Consider the following 10,758-nt stretch of genomic DNA (forward strand, 5'->3'; position numbering starts at 1 on the left):
CACTTTGAATATTTAGTCTTTTCCTTTGAATTGGCAAATGCTCCTGCAGTGTTTGTAGATCTTATGAACTGAATCTATCAGAAGTATTTAGTAGAATTCATGATTATTCTTATCGATGATTTTCTTACCTTTTTGGAGAGTCGTACTGACCAGTCAGAGAATTTGAGAGTCTTTTGAAAATTTTGCGTGCCAAGCGGTTGTATGATATTCTATCGAAGTGTGAATTTTTATGGGATCGAGTTGTCTTTATCGATCATACTTACCTCTGGAGATGAAATTCCTGTCGATCACCGCAAGATCAAAGCTGTAATGAATTGATCTAAATCAACATCTGTACTTGAAACTTGATGAATTTTTTGTTTATATCGCAGATTTATCGAGGGATTCTTATCTTTTGTGAAACCGATTATTCTGCTAGCTTCAAAGAATGCGCTTTTGTCTGGACCGAATCTTATAAGATTAATTCTTATTGACTTGAAGAAGAGATTGATTAGCACTCTAGTGTTCTTTATTTCTCCATATATTGATGATCTTACAGTTAGTTACGATTCTTCTTTTTATTGAAGATTGGGGAAGTGTCCTTATTCAGGGGAAGCACTTGATAGCTTAGGCATCGAGGCAGCTGAAACCGCATGAGACTCAAGGTCTGATTCCTAATTTTGAGCTCGCAGTGATCTTATATCTTGGAAGATCTGTCGTCACCATATTATGGTAGAGTTCCAAAATATTTTTTGATCTAGAAGTTGAAGTATTTTTTTCACAATCCGAACTTATTATGTGATAGAGGAGATGATTAAATATGATGAGAGACTTTGATTGTGGAAGCTGGTTCAATCCGGGAAATCGAATGGAGTAGTTGATGCTCTGAGCCAAAATATTTGTTCTCTATTTTATCTACTATTGATATTTCTCTTTTGATCGATGATTATTGCATTTCTGATTTAGAGTGTGAAGCAGATAGGAGGTCTATCAGAATTTTTCTTTTCAAGCCGAACCGGAGTTGATTTTGAAGATCAAAAGAGCATAGGAATATGATCCGAGCATTCAGAATTCTTTCAGATAGCCGAAATATATTCAACGATTTGAAGAGTCAGATTTAGTGGGAGCAGATGACGAGCGATGTTACAAGGTATGTTTTCTGATGTTCTGAACTGTCAGCAGTTGAAAATAGAAAGAGAACAACTCGATTGTTTGTTGTACAGATTATCTGTTTCAGAGTAGAATTTGGATCACATTTCGACATATTTGGTCACGAATCTACGACCAGTCTGAGATTGAGATGCTATCTAGGTATGATTGACCGATTGATGGAATCTGCTACTGTATTCCGTACAAAATGACATTCAGAATTGATCAAATGGCCGATATTTGGTCGGAGACGTTGTCAGATTGTTTGGTCAGTCGAAGTTTATCGTTTCAGACGAAGATCCTTGATTCACTCATCAAATTTTGACTCAGTCTTCTAGAGGTTTTTGTTATTCGATTACATCTGAGTATAACTTATATCCTCAGAACGACGGACAGCCAGATTGGGCGATTCAGACTTTGGAGGATATGCCATGAGTTGTAGTTCTCTAAATTAGCACTAGTTGGCAGAATTCTTGATTCCTGTGGAAATTTCGTACAACGACAGCTATTAGACGAGTATCTTGATGGCATCTTTCGAAGAGTTGTATGAGATGAAATAGAAATATCTTTTGTATTGGGATTATTTTTCCGAGTCACCTGAGTTGGGTCCAGATTTGATTCGAGTTACGGCTGAGCAGATGAAGATTATTTTTATGAGAATGAAGACGACTCTTGATAGACAGACGTAGTATACACATTTCAGATGCAGATCTCTGTATTTTGTTCAGGGAGACCAAATAATTCAGAAGATTTCTCCTTTCAGAGGCTTTGACAAAAATGAGAAAAGAGAGATGTCGTCTCCGAGATTGATCGATTCTTAATAGATTTTGGAGAAGATAGGCAATCTTGCCTACGGTCTTGCACTTGTTCAATCTATTTTCTGGTAATCACGACGTTTTTGTCGTCTATTTGTTGCTGAGATATCAACCCAAATCTTTCTTATGTTCTTTAGGCAATGAGATCGAATTTAATGAGATGTCGAATTACCTTGAAACGAACGATTCCGATTCTTGACCGAAAAGAGAAGTGGCTCCGAAACAGACCATTTCAGGTTGTGGAAGTACAGTGGATTCGAAACAGATTTGAAGAAGCATTTGGGAGACAGAGTTTGATATGAAGCAGTGAATTCAAGAGTTATTTCTTTGAGGTGAATTCTTATTGCAGTATTTGATTCTATCTATTTCTTACGTAATTGAACTATATTCGATTTTGAGGACGAATTCAGTTCTTAGAGGGAGAGAATTGTAATGCCCCAAAATTAGCCTAATTGAGATTATAGGAGTTTAATATTGATAATCAGAGTTTATGAAATTCGAGGGTTTAATTGGAATTCGATAAGGTATTGAATTGAAAATTTAGAAGAATTCAGGGACCAAAGTACAATTTTCTTATTTGACTTGGTCTTAAATTTATATAAAGGGGGTGAGTAGGCGTGATGACTCATTTTCTCTCCTTTTTCTTCCTCTTCACGCCTTTCTCCATTAAAGCGCCCTCCAAGGTCCTTGATATTTCGGTTTTGCACGATACATCCGATAGAATTTCAATCTGAAGGTATATTCGCGATCACGGGTGCGAGAGCTTCGTTGTACCGTAAGTTTTTTTTCGATCGGTTATATTTTGATTTTTGGATGTTTTCAGAATTCTATTATTTTTGGATATGTTTTTCTTGAGCTAGCTTAGATCGTATATTCCAAGTCGAATCGGAAAAAGAACATCGTTCGGATTTGTTAGGAATTCTGGAAGCATAATTAAAAATTAGGGGTTTTGGGATTTGTTGGTATTGTGTTGATTTGGATGAATTGTTTTTTTTATGAGTTGTTTGGACCAATATATTGTTGTCTGTGGTTTTTCGGTTCCTCTAATTATAGCCGTTATGCCGCCGGTTTGAGATTTCAGAATTTTTGGGTTTTTTTGAGTTCTTGGGATTTAATTTGAATTTGATTGATTGATATTGAACTCTTTTGCATCTTCGTAAAGATTTGGTTAAAGATCGTTGAGTTCAGAGTTCGTAGAATTCGAAGTGTCAAAGTATTGATCGAGATTTGGTAACGAATTTACCTTAATCGTTGAATTACAATTGAATGGAATTTTGATTTGAATTCTCGTTCTTGAAGCTGGTCCAGATTGAAGCTGCGTCGAATCGAAGAAAGGTAATAGATGACATCGAATTGAAAAGGGGCGAATACTCTAGTTTAGACTTATTCTCGAGTCCCTAAATCATATACATGCATGATTACCTGTTTCGATTTATTAAATGCATTGAGTTGAATTATTTGAAAGTATTAAGATTTTCATATGCATTCATATTGAGCCATATGATTCGTTCACTTATCGAATTAGACGTTCTAGGTATTATAGTCGACTAGCATTGGTCGTTGATTTGTACTCCAATAGCCCGATCAACTCTCTATAGATGCTGCAGAGTCTAGAGGAAGCGAGATATACCGCATTCACCTCGATCGGGAGAGTCGGTGAGTTGTGGTGATATATCTTGGCCTCGGGATCCCAATCAAAGAAAGAAATTCCCATTGATTATCCTATTTTAGATAATCTAGAACACCGAAGACATGCATTTCATTTTATTGCATTTCAATTTGAGTTGTTGATATTTCATGTTGTTGGCATACTACATGAATTGCTTGTCTTGTTGATATATATATATATATCATGATTTGATATATTATGTGGAATTTTTCGTTATGTCTCTTTTACTGGGAATTATATTCTCACTGGATTTATCCGGCTATTGTCTTGTCTTTGTATGTGTGCTTGACATCAGGTGGGACAAGTTTGAGTCAGAAGCAGCATCGATAGATCGAGTTGGGAATGATAGAAGCGAGGACTTTGTTTAGAAGTTGTATTAACTTTTCAAACTTGTTGTGTATTACGTTGTATTAACTAGAACCGATGAATGTTCTATCTTTTGAATTATTGTACAACTTAGAACTATCAAGTACTGTTTTTATAAAAGTTGTATGGATTTATGCATGTTGAAATGAGGATTTTTGGAGTCGGATTTGTGTTTGCATGATCTGCTGCTGTTTTATTTTTCAAAAAATTTGCAGGGCACGAACCCCATGCCTACATCCGTGTAGGGGTCCGTGCACCTTCGCATTTAAAAAGGTTGAAATTTGTTCATTCACGGTCCCCTGATGCGATCGTGGATGGCTCGCGTGTTGCTGAGGAAACTAAGGCCCCATTGGAAAAGCCACGTGGACCAATTACGAGAGGTCGAGGCAAGAAATTCAAGGAAGCACTTTAATAATTGATGATATATTCACAAGAGGGCGTTGGAATACTTGATATTCAATTTGGAAGATGTTATAAACTTATTGAGGTCGAAGGAGGTTAATAAAGTGAAGAATTTGAAGACCAAGTTCGAAGCTACGGCGCGCCCGTGTCTTGCTCTATGAAGAAAACGCGCTCCCGCGCCTTGAAGATCACGCGCCCGTGCGTACGAGTGTTGGTTTGATGAGAAATATGCGAACATCCGGCGTGCCCCCGCCTCCTATACCGTGCTCCCGCGCTTCATCCTGAAGCAGCTAGTTGGAACATGAGTAACTAACGCACGCCCGCGTGACGTACTTTACACACACCAAAGGTGTTTGTGTGTGTGTGAGATATTAAGTTTATTTTTTATATTTTATGGTATTTTTTAGTCTTTTATTCCTACTAGGAAACTTTTAGGAGATATTATTATATATTTAGATATATTTTGCGATATATTTTATTATTTTGTAGTTGTATTATAAATACAACAAACATTCATTATTAAATACAATTAAGAATTCAGATTTTGATTATTCAATACATAAAATTCTCTCTAGAATTTTTATTGAAGCTTTGTGTTTTATTCAAATCAAACTTATCAAAGTTCATAGATTTGTGATGTTTGTCGATTGATTATCCTCGTGGATTGTCAAAAACAAGTTTTCTGATGGTCCCGTTGTGATCAGTTGTTTATCTCGTGAATTTCTGTAGCTAGTTTCATTGTAAACTAGATGTGGATTTTCCAAAATTCGTTACTTATTTCAAGATTGGGAAAATTCTTTGATTTCTTTTTGTTATTGGATTGAGGGTGCGATTCAATATAATTGTGTTTGTCTTCCATACGACGAGAATTCATATAAGTATCTTATCTTTATCTATCTGTTCTTCGTGTTCTTCGTTCTTCATCTTTCGTTCTTCATCTAAGTCTATTCTGTTTAAAATTTCCAATTCGTTTCTGTGTCAATCTTGTTGCCCAAGTTTTGGTGTCATGTGCTACAAGTTATATCGAAATAAAAATTCAAAAAAGTAAAAAAAAAAAAGAGACAAAAATCGGTCAAAAAAAATAGAAAGACCGAAAGCTTCGAAAATAAAAATATATAGAAGAAGGAAGATAAATTGTGGTCAATTATTTTGCTTTTGTTCATCCTTGGGTGCAAGTAAAAAATTCAAGTCCATACATTTCTTCTTCTTGTTTTCCTCAATCTTCGAGAGTCAATCTTCAAGTGTCTAAAAGTTGTGAACTTGAGAGTTTGAATCACTCCTAAACAAAGCAAAAAGCCTACATAAATTTGAGTGAAAAGAAAAAGGGTTGAGTGAATTATTTTGAGTGACTTGTGAGATTTTGGGTGAGGAATTTTATTACTAACGTTTTCTTGCAGGTACAATGAGTTCTTCTTCTAGCCAAAATTTTTCTCTAGGTCAAATGGATGAATTGACCAAGATGTTGATTGCGGCTTTGGGGCAAATGCATGAGAAGTTGGATAAGCATGAAGTTAGTGGGGGTGGTGGTAAGAGTAAAAATAAAATATTTGAAGAAGAGGATGACGGTGGTGAGGATGAAGAGAGTTTGGGTGAAAATTGGGGTAGAAATAGGAGGGGAGCGGTGAGAGGAATATACATTGAAGGAGGTTGAGAGGATGAGAATATTAGTGGGATTAAGATGAACATTTCTTCATTCCAAATGAAATCTGATCCAAAGATTTATTTGGAGTGGGAAATGATAGTGAAATCGGTATTTGATTGCCACCACTACAGTGACTCGAAAAAAATAAAATTGGCAGTTGTTGAGCTTGTGGATTATGCTCTGATTTGGTGGGATCCATTTGCTATTTCTAGGACAAGGAATCGAGAGAGTCTTATTGAGACATGGGATGAGATGAAGCAAATTTTGCAGAAGATATTTGTGCCGAATTACTACTATCGTGACATGTTTAGGCGGCTACAAAATTTGAAGCAAGGTTCGACGAGTGTTGAGGATTACTTCAAGGAGTTGGAAGTCACCATGATTCGAGCTAACATTAAGGAGGATCGTGAAGCAACTATGACTCGTTTCTTATGTGCTTTGAATAGGGAAATTCAAGACCAAGTGGAGCTTAGACATTGCATGGATCTTGAGGAGATGGTGCAAATTGCCATGAAAGTGGAACAACTCAAAAGAATGGGCATGGGTCAAAATTCTACTATTGAAGGTTCTTCTACTACTTGGCGTCCAAACTTTGGCAAACGAGAGGATGTCAAGCCAGTGTCCAAACAAAAACTCGACACCAAGCAAGAAAAACCAAAGCAAGGAGTGCAATGTAAATCTGAAACTCCAAATAATCGTTCTAGAGATATCAAATGCTTTAGATGTCAAGGTGTTGGTCATATTGCTAGTCAATGTCCTAATAAAAAAATTATGATTGTGAATGCTTGTGGTGAGTTTGAGTCGAAGAGTGAGGAGGAAAATTATGATGATATCACTACGTTGGAGGATCCCGAAGATGAGGGATATTGTGAGACCTCGGTTCTAATCCTCTATGATTAATATAATGTAAACCAACATCAATTCATATACAAAAGATAAGGCAAGACAAGAAATTTTTTATTTTTATTTTTAAAACAGGGTTGCGCTCGATCGCATGAACTCGTGCGATCGAGCGCACCAATCATGCCTAAAGTTCTGCCGGAGAACTAAAGCCTTGCGCTCGATCCTATGAACTCGTAGGATTGAGCGCACCAAATTATGCAATTCTCTGCGTAAACAAAATTAAGGGTCGCGCTCGATCCAACGAACTCGTGCGATCAAGCGCGCCCTCTGCTCACAAAAACATCAGAACAGAGCAGGATTTCTACAATTCCAACACAATTCAAAACGTCAATCTAAAACATGCATCAACACATCTAACATGCATATTACAACACAAGATAGTTCTAAATTTGTTTGTCCATTCCAAACTATTAGAACATGCTTCCAATCTAAGTTTACAATCAAAAATACAAATCGAGTTTGAAAATAATCTAAGTTTGATTACAAAAATCGACTTGTACACACCAAGGCCTCACTCTATCAACCCGACCACCTAGCCATGCGATCTCCGACTCGGTCCTGCCCCACTTGTCACCAAGCACACATACAAATACAAGACAACAGCCGGATAATCCGGTGAGAATAACAATCCCAGTAAAAGAGACAAAACATGCATATCAATTAATATATCAAAACATGATATATATATATATATATACACAAAACAAGAAATTACAAAAGCATGTCTAAACTAAATTCAAATGCATAAACTACAATGCATGTCTTTAAAAACTGGGATTATCAAGTCTGGATAATCACAAGATAAAGGTCCTCTGCTCTTTTCCTTTATTGGGATCCCGAGGATGAAATATCACACAAATCACACCGACTCTCCCCTTGAGGTGGATAGTGCATATTTCAATCCTCTAGACTCTGAAACAACTATATAGAGTTAAGTCGGTCATTGCAGTAAATCGCCTGCCAATGCCCCCTACTATAGTTCTCAGAACGTCTAACTCAAAATGAATTAAATAAAATCCATTGGCTCAATATGAATGCAATGCAAATCATAACTCATTCAAGTAAATCAATTAACATGCAAGTATGTGATTTTTCTGGAACACTCGAATCACGTCGGATTCGAGTCACTCATTCTATCCAGTCTAAGTCGTCTTATACCTTTCTCAAACTTCGATGATCCAACCTGGAAACATCAACAATATACTCATTCCAGATTCAAACGAACTTCCTAGTCGATTGATAATAAGAAAATTGATACTATACCGGCAACGATCTTCAAAGATGCGAATTTTGTCAACTCCCAACTCCACGGCCTTCACCAAATCTAGAAACAAATAATAAAGGCCTGGAATTAACAAACAAACTCAACTGACAATGATTCAACAATCAAACGAATCAACATTCCCAAAACTCAAACCGGCGGCATAACGACTATATTCTGATCAAACCGAAAACGCAGACAACATAATATCAATCCAATAAACTCAAATCAACCATCAAACAACCATTACAATTTGATTCCAACAAATCACAAAACTCACTCCAAAAATCATAACAATTCCGAACGACGCTCTATTCCAAAACCGACAGAGAATAAACGATCAGAACTATGCCAAGAACAACATACTCGAAACTCAACCGATTCTAACAACATCCGAAAAATAGAATGTATCTGATCGGAGAAAAACTTACTATAGAACGAAGCTCTCGCTGCCGTGATCGCTAATCTGCCTTCAGAAATAAATTCTAACGGACGGATCGACCGAAAACTGAAATCACAAAGCTTGAAAAATGGTTTGGGTGCCTTCAATGGAGGAGACGGCTAAAGGGAAGAGGATGGAGTGAAGGAAAAGTTAAAACAAGCTATAAATATCTATTAAAGTCCAAAATTGTGTTTTAGTCCTTGGAAATTCCAAAATTTGCAAAAAGGACCCTTATCAAAATCATGTCGGCTCTTGAACTTTGTAATCTTCAATTATCTCAAATAAATTCAATTAAGATAAATTTAAGGTGTTAAAATTCTCCCCCTCTAAGAAAATATTTCGTCCTCGAAATTAAACACGGTTCCAACACAAACTCTGCCTCTCAAATTACTCCTTCAAGTCCGTCAATCAAAAGTCGACTCATTCTCGTCAGAAAATCCTTTTAAGCTCAGTGACAGTCGAATCATCTCTGGTTCCAACTCAAGGCATAACATCTAAAGTTTGACTCGTCTGACCTGGTTGTCCGTCATTCTGAGGATATTGAACTGAAATAAGTTGTAATCAAAACCACAAAGTCTCTTAGAAGTCTTTTGCCGAAAGAACGAGTGCATCCAGAATCTCTATCTAAACTGACTGAATTCGGAACAACATGACTCATGACGACCTCTGACAAGATATCAATCTGCTGATCCTTATAGAAAATCTAACATCTGAACATTTCTGAGGATCATTCTGTAGGGAAAACAAGGCAGATTCATCAATCGGTCAATCATAATCAGATAGTAGATAAAATAAGAACAATCCTTTGTCTTAAAACATCAGTTGTTGCATAAATTCCTCAGATAAAGATTTGCGGTCAGAAATCTCATACAATCTAATCCTCTTCTCTGCCTCCAAATCAGTTTCCGTCTGCAAAAACAAATAATCCGACTCTTAAGATTAGAAAAAATCATGGAAATTTCCTCATAGGACAGTAGATAACAGACCTTCTAATCAATAAGATCGCTGCGAGCTCAAAGTTCAGATTCACACATTGAGTCTCGAGCATCTTCAGCTGTCTCGATGTCTAGACTAGAGCGTGATTCCTCCGAATAAAAGTATATCCAAATTCTCAATAAGAAAAAATAATGAGCACTGAAAGATCATCCGAACCGAATTCAAGAATACTGGAGTGCTGATCAACAGAATTCAATCACTAGATCATAAAATCGAGGAAGACAACTCGATCCAAATAGAATTCAGACATGGATAACATACAACTGCTCGGCACCACAATCTGCTTTACGATTCTCAAAAGCTCTGAACGATCAGTACAATTCTCATTCCAAAAGACAAGTAAATCATCGATAAGAATTCCTAGTCCCAACTAATTCTTCTGAAAGATCCGGCTAATAGAATTCTAACAACGCTACAGGAGTGTTCGTCAATTCGAACGACTCAACCAAAGTTAAGGAGCACGATAAACATAAACAGATTCTTCAATAAGAAGGCAAGAGATTCACCAGTATCTATCAATCAATAAGAATAGGAAAAACCAAAATCAAACGTTTACCTGTTATTGAAAGAGTGGGTGCCCGGTTAGCCAACTTGTGGCTAAGGGCTTTTATGACTCTATGTATAAACAATCTTTGTTTAATATAATTTACATTCATTAATGTCATTTTCTTTGTCTTTCTTCATATTGTTATATTGTGATATACTATTGATGTTTTGATAAAGACCTTGAATATACTATAGTGTAAGTAAGATGAGATAGTGAATAAAGAGAGATCGCTATTATGAAACACATCTTATAGTAACTGTATATTCTAAACAGTTTCTAGTCAATTGAGCCGTCCGCTAATAAGGATAAGGATCGCTCGAGATTGAGACTAGCATTTGTGATGCCAAGTACCACGTTTCATTGGTAATGGACATGGAGATGTTCAAATCATGCAAATGGATATTCATATGATGAATGATCGAACTACCCTATTCGGACTTTCCAAGTGGTTATCACTTATCGAATGGATAAAGTCTGCGGTTTTGGTTGTACACCATTAGTCCTTACTACTTGAAACATCATTGAGACTCTATATGCTAGTACTGTACTTTGACTCATTTATCGACTATATTGGGGTCATCAGGTGT

Source organism: Henckelia pumila, chromosome 1, assembly GCF_033568475.1.
Source record: "Henckelia pumila isolate YLH828 chromosome 1, ASM3356847v2, whole genome shotgun sequence".
Lineage (NCBI taxonomy): Eukaryota > Viridiplantae > Streptophyta > Magnoliopsida > Lamiales > Gesneriaceae > Henckelia > Henckelia pumila.